The following is a 12074-nucleotide window of genomic DNA, read 5'->3' on the forward strand; positions in this document are numbered from 1 at the left end:
AAGCACAACTCTCCTTGCCAAGGTGCCAATAACACTTTCTCCAAATCCTTGTTTCTTATTGGTTCTTTTCACCGTTCTCTCCTCCACTCCCCAGATTTCCGGTCTTTTTAAAGGCACACACACACACACACACACACCAACTCTGCACACTCCTGCAAAGTGTTTCATGATGAAAAGTATTGCGCTAGACTCATTAGTTTAGTGTCTGGAGCAGCAGAACACACTTCAATAATTCATGAGTGTGTGTGTGTGTGTGTCTGGGGAAGGAGGTGGCCGAAGTAACAGGATATTAAGTAATCACTGACATTTATCGATCTGCCTCAGCAACACAGAGAAAGCGGCAACATCAACAGGTCTCAGATTTGGCCAAAGCCTTTTTGTATAAAATGGATCTATCAACATGGAAAGATTTCAATAGTAGCAATGCTTCTGTTTTACATCTTTCAATGATCGACACTCTCCTGTCTTATACGTGGTGCTACGGTCATTTGAAATCCTTTTTACATCCATTTTAGGAATTTCCAACATTAAATCATTTGCATCTTTTTTTTCAGTCATGTAAACAAACTCCGTTGGGACGCTGTGAACACTGGCGTCATCTCCTCCCAAATCAACCCCGTCATCCAAACGCCACTGCATCCAGAGAGCCACGGCCGCGCAGCATCATTTACCACACGATGCCATAAAACTTCCCTCTTATTTCTCTGGCATATTAAAATATCTCTGTACTTCTAGCTGAAAAAAAAAAAAAAAAACGCCTCCAGACGACATCTCTTGGAGGAACCGGTAATGTTTCTATAAAATGGCTTTTCATGCATGTGAATTTTCAGTTTTTGCTAACTTGAACTACTTCCAGTTGCTTCCTGTCGTACCCTGACCCGCAGACATCCAGCGAATCAGCTCCTTCAGCAGTAATCTCCAGACCTCTATTTACTGGCATCTCAAGCACCTGTGCTGCCTGAAATTCCGGTGATAAATTAGTGACGACAATGAGCAGCTTCAGTCGCAGGTGCATCAACCGTGCTATTTGAATTTCCTTCCCAAGGCGCCTTGTGCAAATGCTGACTTTTGGAGTTTGCACTTTTGTCAATCTGCGTTTCCAGTGAGCAGGAATCTGCGGCTCACTGAGAACTGTTAAATGTGGTACTTGCAGAGGAGCAAATATTAGGACAGACAGACTCACATTCAGCCATGTATTAGTAATCCAGGTGACTCCACCAGAGCAACAGTTTGAAGCAATTATTCACGAAGGTTTCACTGTTTACTGGAGTCAGTTATGCGTTTGATGAGCGGCTTTGTGCGGTGTTCTACATTTAATACCTGCAAATTCTGGAGGGGGGTGGGGTGGGGGGGGTACAATTCACGTGATCTGGTTATTAAAACAGCTGCCAAACAGCTGCTGGGCCTGATCTAAATGCCGAAGAGAAGACTTCGGCCCAACTTTGAGATCTTCACTACTCTTAACTTTGCTAAGAGAAGAAAACAAAGTAAATGAATAAATCAAGCAGGCAGGCAGCTTCTGTCGCCTTCAGGTCCACATCTGCAACGTCAACTTTAGCAGACCTCCTCTTCCTGATCAAAGCGGCTTCTCGCCACCATCAACAGCTGGTGTGAATGTTAAAAAAAAAAAAAAAAAAAGCCAATATGTCAGGCAACCTACTTCAACCAGCCCCCCGAATCCCATTCTCCAAACAAACACAGCTTGCCTTTAGTCAGTTTGCTGTCATCAATGCGACTTCCACAAGGGAATTCATTGTCTTCCTTTGATTCTTTGACACTTTGGTGCTGCTGTCTCGCAACCCATTAGCTCCCATTATCATCTCTGCCGCCCTAATTACAGACAAGAGGACTCTTACAACTCTAATGTACTGTACACAACAGCTCAGCCCACTTGCTCTACAGAATTTTAACAGGTATAATTAAGATTACTCTTGAAATTATCAAGTGAATGATTGTTTACTATATTAAAAATACATGTAGTGTAGAATGTGCCACAATTAAGCAGAGCCTAGTCTGACATACACTCCAAAATCCAAAATTCTTCACCCATGCAAGTACTGTTTGGTTATCGATCAGCCCTTTGCTTGAAAGTCGCTTAAGTTCACCTAAATACCAGGGAGATAAATAAGTTTACGCCACACAATCTGTCCAAATATTACTGGGTCAGTATTGGATATGTTTACTCTCAATTATCAGATATAACCAACACACTGTTGCAAAACACCGATTTCCCATCCTAGGGGGGGGAGGAAAGAGCCCTTGTATTAGTTGAGGAAATCACATTGGCAGATACCTTGTTTTGGGATAACAGCATCAGGTTGAGGAGAAACAAAAACATCTCTCATATCATTGTGTCAAACTTCTTGCTGAGTATTCATTTGCATTTTCACCTTTAATTTGGTTTTCGGTGGCCAGGATTTCAGATGAAAACTGCCTCTGTCGTCTCTGCTGCATTCGGGTGAAAGCAGAAATCTCAGAGACAGACATCCGAAACCCATCCATCCTATTTTACATGTCGAAATCATTTTTGCACTTTGGGGTCGAACACGTCCTTTCTCTGTGGCTGTGTTGGTGACGAGCAAAGCCACTGTATAATGAATGTATTCCACACCAAATTAATGTGTTTTTTTGTGCACGTGAACTCGACAAACCGTGCGAGCGTAGTCCTTCTCGGCTACTAATGGGCAGAAAGTCACATTATCCTAAATGAGCGGCAGAGGCAGAGACGCAGAGGGAAAATGGCCACGGAGACGGAAGATAAAGCAGGCAAAGCGAACTTGAGTGGGCGTAGGATCATTCCACTTCAAAACACAAGGAGTCTTAACGCTGCCACTGTATACAGACAACTTTTCCCCGTTATGGGCAGCAGTTTTGCTAAGCCGAGTGTTCTTCTTCTGAACCCTTGATGTGGCTGAGTGCATTAACCAAACAGTTCTCGCTCTGCTTTCAGCAGAGTGGAGAGAAAAACATATATGTTTTATAACACAAATTATTTTATAGTGTTGCTGTCACACCAGTTTCTGCCTGTAATTTTCAATACAAGTCATGCAGGTAATTTTTCACGCCTTGCTACTGATTTTATGATAAGTTGCTTGTTATTTTCTTGAACAAATGGTAAATGGTCGGCATTTGTGTAGCGCTTTTCTACCTACTGCTACTCAAAGGGCTTTTTCACTCGCAATTACGATCTAGTTAGTATTGCTGATCGAATAAACCCTGAGAAAGTAGTTACACCCAGGTACATTTTGTAACAACACGTGTACTTTTACTTAATGAAATTGTGGAATGCACACAACACTTTTTGTTCATCTCAGTATCTGAGTACTTGATCTATTTCTTCCAATACTGATCAATAAAGACAAACAGTAATTTAATCATCGAAGACACAAGGACATACATGAACTCTCCTGGAAATTCAGCTGTAGTATTTGTAGATGTTGGAAAAGGGACATAAACCTGCCCTAATCTCTCAGTGATGGCAAACAAACCAAACAACTATACACCTTTTTTTTTCTCTTCTTAATTTAAATGTTACTGGCACCTGGTTTGTGACACAATGAAATTAATAGGAAACTTATTAATAGACTGCTAAAGTTACATTGTTTACTAATTATTTTCATAATAATGTGCCTTTTCCAGAACAACCTCCATAACTGCATCACCAGCTATGATACTTGCCGATAACATTTGCTGAAACTGCCGGCTCAACCACAGAGCATCACATAAATTTGAGCTTTTCAACACACGAAGCACTATTTAGAACAACTCCCAGTTTTCCCAGTGGCGTGAGGTCTCCCTTTACTGGGACGCAGGATTTGAAACTGGGCAGCTCAGATTGGCTCCAGCTCCCTCACAACTCTCAAGGATCAGCTGTGTAGCTAACAAAAGGGGTTAGATGGATGATTTTTAAACCACAAAGCTGATTCTTTTCACCTCAAATAACTTGTATCACAGTGCACTGGTTTTATTTATCTGAGTTCTTAAGGTCTTACAATTCGAAAAAAAAAAACATAAAATCTAATTTTTAAAATGCTCAGTCTCTAATTACAGCTTCAACAACTGACAAATAAAAAGATGATACAAGCTGCAAAGCTGCAAATCTGTCAAAAATAATAAAGTGGCCGAACAATCAGCTAAACGTATCGTGACAAACGTCTTAAGCTTGGGGTTGGGTTTTGCTTTGCCAGTGATAATGAATCACTGTACGAATAGGCCACAGTCCACAGTCTGCAGCCTGACATCTGGAAACTGAACCTCCACAGCACATCAGGCTCACACATACAGTACTGTACGTGCAGTGCTGGAGGAGAGTTAACACTCTGGTGCACAGAAATGCCCCAAAAGTGTTGTGAGCCCTTCTCGAAGCAAGTGAAAAAAAAGGGGAAAGAATCAAACACCCAGCGTAAGAGGGAATTGTTAAAGTATAGATGAGTCATAAAACGAAGTGCAGTGGTTTGAATTAGCCCCACTGCAGCCGTTGGATCTGTCTACATCCTGCACTTTTTTAAAGATAAACGGGTGAGTTTCAATACACAAAGGACACGTGATTGAAATTGCATTGTATCTTAACATTGTGTAAAATGACTATTCACCGATGTAACTCCTTTGGAAACCATTGTGCAGTGAGCCACACTTTAGACGCCTGAAGCAGGACCATGAACGTATTGCTACTGTTTGTATGTGTTTTACAGTGAAGTATTTAAAAACGTTTTTTACGGTCAGATGATGACACTTTCCAAAGCATCACACCGCTCCAACCTTTTACATCCTTTGCTATATCACATTGATGGTCACGCTTTAGTGTCACTGCTGGACGCTCCAGGACCACCATGGGAGCGTGGCCCAACCTCTGGCGCTGGACACTAGTCCCTACGAGACCGTTTTACTTCACACACTTCAATTACACGTCAATTATTTAGGCGTGAAAATTTGAAGCAAACTTTGAAACTGAAAAAGCTCCAAGTACTTTAAGCATAAGCGTGTAACGCGAGAGGACTTGAAAACATGGCGCTTTTCGATGCTTCGGATGGTCTTGGGCGAGTCTCAACCAATCAGGGAATTTCAACCTTGTCTTCCTGATTATTAAGTTAATAAGTGCAGCTCTCGTCCTTATTGTAATTTGTAATAAGTGAAACCTGATGGGCTATGTTGAACGTGGCAAACGTCGACACAGGTATTTCTATTATAAATACAGATCCGTTATGTATAAATGTGGAAAAAATAAAAAAGGAATAAGCTTGATACACCTGAGGGGGGTTAAAATATTAGAGCCAACTTGCTTTTTGTACTTTGAGAAACACAAGTATGTTTTTTTTAACAAAGCCGTTTTGAACTGAGCAAAACAAGAGATTGGTCTTTGAATCTTAATGGATAACTTCAGGCAAAAAAAGGTTTCCCCCAAATTAGGAATGTACAGTGGTGGAAAGTAACAGAGTACAAGTAAGTTGTTGCTGTACTTAAGTAAAGTAGAGATACATGAAAACTTTACTTAAGTAGATTTAATTATAGCTACTTTGACTTTTTCTCCACCACATTTCTAATGAAAGTTGCGTTACAATCACATCACTTTACACATTTCATAATAAACCACTTTTTCCATTTTTTCTTCCATGGTCTTATTTAAAAGACTTATTTGACAGATAGCAGAGCAGTACTCAAAGTGAGCTGGTATGCAGTAATTTCACTCTTTGGCTTCAGGAACTTGAACATGGCGTTTCCCACCTCTTCTTCTCGTTCGATATGAGTAGCTCAGAACCGGCATCAGATCTTTAAGTCATCATTTATGTCATTGACTCTTGATTAATTCTCTCTTTGGGGACTGTTGAAAGTACTATTTGTGAAGTTATGAAAGTTGTCCATTGTAGTGCAAAGTATGACTAAATTTCAGTTTTATTAAATCACATTTTCTATGGTCTCATTTATGTCTGCACCAAAGTTGCATTTAGAATTGATTTCCAGCCCTATTAATGCGAGAATATCAACGGGAGCACTGCCACTATAATCTAGTGCTGAAATAATGAGATGTAAAGCTGAACTCGTATGTTTATTGTAATGTTGTAAAAGCAGCAGAATGTAAGAATTTAAGGACGGTGTCATTTGGTCTCTATAAATTTATTAACGGGGCAGATGAGATGATGCACATGGGAAACACAGATGTTTGTATTTCAGGCTCTAAGCCAAGGCTCCCAATAAATCGTTCCATCATAACACACTGTGAATCAGTATCTCTAATTTAATATCAGATGCATCATTCACATTCAGAAATGTTACAGTATTGACATCATCACACACTTTTTGTATAATTTAACTCTTTAATCAGTTGTGGCCTTAGTTAAGAAGGAAAAGTGGAAGAAATTCGACCTACAGCAGAATGTGCAAACTGCAAAGAAATTGTTTTTCTCACAGGCTGATGACAGCAGCGATGAGTTTGTGTTGGACGCTCAAGTTCAGGTTCTAAAAGTTACTTCCCAATCTTTCAACACTCGTGAAGGTGAACTCGATTAAAACACACGCGCTCTTCCCAAAGTAAAAGAAAACTTCATCTTTTGACTTGAGAATACGGGGTTGAATATAACATGATGTTCACTCTTTGCATCACGATGCTCAGTCCGGATCCGTGCACGGGTTGCTTCCTCTGTCCTTTCTCTGCTAATCTTGGCATCGGTGCCAAGTGCGCTCTAAGTATGGTCCGTTCTTTCACCTCTTCACTCGGGCAGGAAGTCCATCAGCAAATCACACTAAGATTTCTCTTCACAGCGGCTGAACATAGACCGGAGCTCAGATCCTCTATCGCTGAAGCAGCCTTCGTGTCACTGGCTGCCCAATAGATTTAGGCTGTCTGCAGAGACATTCCTGACCTCCATTACCTCAGATAATCAACATGGAAAGACACGGGGGGGGGGGGGGGGGTACGGTCAAGAGGCAGACCGACAATTATTTGTGGCATTTGTCTAACCTTTCACAGAAAGAAAATCAAGTGAGCTGCTGCCCAGACTACCTGAGTGGATGCTGTTGCAATTGTCAGTGTTTGTAGGCAGCTAAAAGTTCAGTGCTGGAATTTTTTTGTTTTCAGTCCTATAAACAGCTAAAAACAAATCTGTCATATTGAACAAACGGGGCTGAAATGGCTGAAAAGTTAATGTCCTCGTTCAAATGTTATGAACTGTGTAAAGATAAATAGAGCAAATTGTCTTCATCAAAATGTCCGTGTTAACTGTGGCGAACACAGCTGACATAAGCTCGCATGTAATTCCATTCAGAAAGTCTGAAGGATTAGAGCTTTTTAGGTTTATGTTCTGCCTGAGCACACAGGGTCAATGAAAGCCGCTGCTTCCTTCAAAGAAAAAAAAAATCACTTTATTTAAATTGCTTGTACAATATGAATGAGTGTGACTAGTTTTATTTAAGAGCCCAGTCATTTCCTAGCTATGAAAAGTACGCTGTCCATTCCAGTCTCGCATCCGCTTCATGCCACAACTGAAAAGACTGGTTGACATTCACTGCAATGTGTCGGTGTCCAATGGACTTGACGGGGTCTCGGGCAGCTCCTCTCTCCGCACCACTGTCTCTATGCACCTGTTTTTTTTTTACCTTTTTCAAGACTAGGCTGCTCCTCTGAAGTGTGGATTTCATGTGCAGATGTGCTGTATGCTAATGCACATGTTTTTAGTGTCACTAAAGTAGTGAAAAAAATCATCAAGGGTAAAAAATAAAAATAAAAATTGTTGTGCACAAATCAGCGTGTGACTTCATAAAATATGTAAGTGAATGTTTTCTTTTCTACAACCTTTCTGGCCCACAGCTGCTGAGTAATAGCTGAGTTAAATCACCACAGGAGCTTCAGCTTCCAGCAAACGTTGGACTGAGTCTCGGATGGAAAGCCAGGTGGGGATCGAACCTTTTACCTTGCCTTAAAGAGACCTCAGCCCCGCTCAAAGCAATATTAGTGCCAGCTGGAGTGCAAGGGCAACTATCGACTGAAAAATCTTTCCTTCGAAAGTCCAGTTCTCATTTTGCCATCCGCACATGGAAAGACGTACATAGCAGTTCTTGCACGGTTCTGAAGGCACAGGATGGAACACAATCACACTAAAGAAATATCTAAAGAAAACAAGTCCTCCAGCTTTAGCCACCGTACGAGTCCTTTGTCACCAGCTTCTACGACCAACAGGACCATTTGCTGAAACAGCGCCTCTATGTACCGAGGCCCTTTTGGCACCAGGCAGCAAAATGCTGGATATCACTGCTTACAATGGCACCAAATGGCATCTGGGTTGACACATACACCTAAGCCCCTTTTTACAGGGAAACTCACAAATGTCCAAGTGAGACACTCCTGAGATTAGCCAGACTTTATCCTGCAAGCGTCCTTGTCTGTAATATGTGCGTGTTGTCGGGATTATCAGGAGGATTTGAAGCGAGCGAACGGGCTTGTTTGTGACGTTTCAATCATTCGACTGCCATCGTTGTCTTATGACAGAAATTACATCTCTGACGTGCTGCAAACAAAACACTGGTTCCCACAGCCCAGGTTTTCTATCATGCTGTGCCTCCTGGGCACGGTGGCCGCGCAGTCTCACATGTGAGGACGCTTGAGGAAGGCAACGCACACAAAGACACAAGGATCAGGTCATTCTGGTCCCTCATCTGGTTTATTCAAACATCCGTCCACGTAAGACAGTAATACGTCCAGGTTCGTCATTTTTCCCCGCTTGTACAAATAGCCCACCTTGCTTTACTTTACACGAGGACAGTCTCAAAGAAGTACTGTTGACTCAGTACAAGTCTATAATAGAGTTTATATGGAGAAAGATGGAAATGCACAGGGAAAGAGATTAACACTGCAGCCTGAGTAATACACAGAGTAAGAGCCCAATTAGGATGCTACTCCCCATGCGTGGCAGGTAAAAACTGAATCCCCTCCTTAATTTAATCTTACAAATAAAACCTAATATTGTCGTCAGCCTAGCAAGCGATTAATGTAAACCCCATTTGACCAGTACGATGGGTTTTTTCTGGATACAGAGCGCTTGTGGTTACAATATTGCACATTGTGTCGTGATAGATTTTCTACGTTCAAATCAATCCACACAAACACAAAATTGGTAGAGTCACAAGCAGTGTCCACTGTAGAATGTGCAGTAAGGGCTTCCTGTTTTATCTTGTACTATTTTCTGCTTTGCAGATCAGACTATTTGTAGCCAGACTGTGGGCTTCGTTCTCAACTTCACTGCCATTCTACCAAAATACATTTTCCAAGCTAAGAACAGTGATCAGCACCGCAGTGAGTTCTCAACAGTAAACCCCTGTTTAAAGTCTGTCTTCTTAATGTGTCAGTGAAAATGAAATCATTCCAATTAACAGCGGTTTCACAGAGTGCCCTGGTAACAAGCTGAGGCTCATAGTGGGAGTCTCGCCCCTCGGTGACCCCTAATGAGCCGGCAGCCTCCTGCTAGAGGAAGCCCGAGCCGCTGCACTTGTAATGAGCTGCTGTTTTGCTACAGGCTTTTCAGATGAGCCATGGAGCTGTCTTTCGCACCACAGGACACGAGCAGCTTCGGCAGATGATGCAATTCTTCTGCGATGTTAAGGACAATGGACGCCTTTGGTGATGTGTTACTGTTACAGCCTCACTTCAGCATTCGTGAAATGGATGAACTGCTATCACACATTCATTTTATAGGTTTTGCAGTGTGTGTGTGTGTCTCATTGGAAAGATGCTGTTTACTTGAAATGTCGCTCTAAAACACTGCAACATGCTTCTTCTCTGCTGTCCAGATGTGATGCTCTGCAGCTGTGACACTTAAAGAACTAAAAGAGCCGATGAAAGTTAATTTTCTGATTAAAGCTGATTCATTTTCTGGTCAGACGTGTGGCTGTGAGACTTATATTACCGATAGTCTGGAACTTTGACCTCATGTGCCACATAATTATTTGGCTGTTGGTTTTATTTATTATTTTTTAAAAGCCTCCTGCTCTTTTTGTTTCTTCAGTTAAGCTGTAATCGGGCTGCTGGACGTTGTGCATTTCTGATGCCATCTGATACACGCAGCTCTACATGCCCCGGTGCCAATCCAGGGACGAGGGCTTTAATGTGCACAAAGTTGGGGCACGGGCTTGATCGCGGGTGACACGCTGCGCGGAGCTTGATAGGACCCAGGACAAACGCGCGTGACCACGTGGCCTTACCTGTGAGTCCGTCAGCAATCATCATCTCAACTCGCTGTCAAGCCATTAAACATCACATCAACATCAAATCGGCACTCACCTGCTCCTCTTAAGCGGATCCTGCGGGGGTCCAAACGCAGGTGTCAGCGTGGGGGGGGGATGGGGCGGCGGGGGGGGGGGTCTTCTGTGTTTTTGCTCTTCGTCTCCTGACAGTTAGATCGGATTGGACGCCGCCTCTGATGCGCTTCGCGATCCCGAGCGCCAGCTCCAAGCAGTCGGGCAGGCACCGCTGGAAATGTCTGCAGCGGCTGATGCACCTCGGCGCGAATGGTCCCCCAAACCCGCCCCCCCCCACCCCACCCCGACCGCCCGCCCGCCCCCACCGCTCACGTTTTGCTTTGTTTTGCTTCAGCGCTCGCAGAAGACAAACTTTGAGGATTTCACGGGGGATTTCTAGCTGTCAAAATAGCTGTCGAAATTGCCACATCCCTACGGCACCGTGACTCTTGATGCTGCGCTGCGGTCTGCTCCCTCTTTCTGCTCCTCCCGGCAGCAGGCGGACAGGAGGGCGGTGCGACGGCAGTGCGTGCGTGGCACGGACAGTCAGATCCCAGGATTCACCTGTCATCACAAGACAAAGTGCATCCTACTCAAAACACAGCCGAAGATGAGAGGAGCTCAGAGACTGTAACCCTCAAAACCAGGGGAGCAGATAGGATTTTTAGGGGAACCCGTTTGTCCAAACCCCCCTTAAAGAAATAAAAGCAAGTTTAAAAAACTGTGTAGACATTTTGTGATGTTCCAATGTTTTAAAAAAAATCAATCCAGACCAAATAGTGGGGCGGGACAATTGATAGAGGTTTGATCCCATGAAGCCTTTCAAAGGCTTTTTGTTGCCTTTCTGTCAAGAGGAAGATAACTAAGATAGAAGATAAGATAAAACTTACTAATTTTTAGAAACCAAAATGCTTGTGCACTTATTTTTTTTTAAAAATGTGCATTGTGGAAAAGGCTTAGTGTATAATGAGCACTTGTTTTTACTTAACTCGCATGATGAAAGCTGCAAAAGACTGTTTCACAACAGTATCTGTATTTCTTAAAGGACGTCACCTTGTCAAATGTCGAACGGCTGCATCTGAAAAAAAGATGTGTCCACGGTGGGACTATTAAGTCAAGCTAATAATAAACGTGAAAATGACATCGCACCAACGAGCACAGACACACGGAGAGAATAGTTGCAGTTCATGCTCCAGTTGAGGTCATTTTTGGGCTAAGTTGTTTGCGTACATATTCATGTCCCAATCACAAATACCCCAGGCTACATAATTAGTTTGAATACTTTGGATATTAACATAGAAAGAGAACTTAGTGTGACCGCAAAAAACAACATTACATCGAATATCTTGGGTAATATGTGTCTATCCCAGCACATAATTGTGATGGGAGCTTATACCAGATGGGAAATGGGGTTTTCATGCCCCAAATAGAAATGCTGAGCCTCCTGGATAATATTGGGAAGTAAATGTGCATAAAAATACCTTCATTATAACGTTTACCAGTGTGTCGTCGTTGAACGGAACATTTATTTTCGACTGATATTTTACATTTGGTCATTTGGCAGATGCTTTTATCCAAAGCGACTTACAAGTGAGAAAGAAGGCAAGCAAAAAAAAAAATCCAAGTGCTATGAGGGGAAGGGTTTCAGTTTCGTGATACTGAAACCAGATAGGATTTTTTATTTATTTATTACACAGTTTAAGTGCACGGGAAGTTGTCTTCAACAACTTTTTGAGTACTGGGAGTGATGTTGCTTTTGCTTGGTGGTGGTGGGACCACCATATGCAATAAGTTGGCAGAGCGTAGTGGGTGGGGAGAATTTTAGCCATCGATGAGGAAGTTCAGGTAGC

General features: G+C 42.5%; 1 protein-coding gene across 3 annotated transcripts in view; it reads right to left on the reverse strand.

Annotated features, from left to right (window-relative positions):
• Positions 1-10900, reverse strand: part of LOC137108771 (alpha-1,3-mannosyl-glycoprotein 4-beta-N-acetylglucosaminyltransferase C-like) — a 90470-nt gene extending 79570 nt beyond the window's left edge. For 2 of the 3 annotated variants that reach the window (XM_067493788.1, XM_067493786.1), the window contains exon 1: positions 10268-10898. The gene's annotated coding sequence lies outside the window, so the exon portion shown is untranslated. Of the gene's footprint in view, positions 1-10267 lie in introns of all 3 variants that reach the window. The other variant, XM_067493784.1, reaches the window with a different exon arrangement.
• Between the last annotated feature and the right edge of the window lie 1174 nt (positions 10901-12074).

This window comes from Channa argus, chromosome 23 (genome assembly GCF_033026475.1).
Source record: "Channa argus isolate prfri chromosome 23, Channa argus male v1.0, whole genome shotgun sequence".
NCBI classification, from domain to species: Eukaryota; Metazoa; Chordata; class Actinopteri; order Anabantiformes; family Channidae; genus Channa; species Channa argus.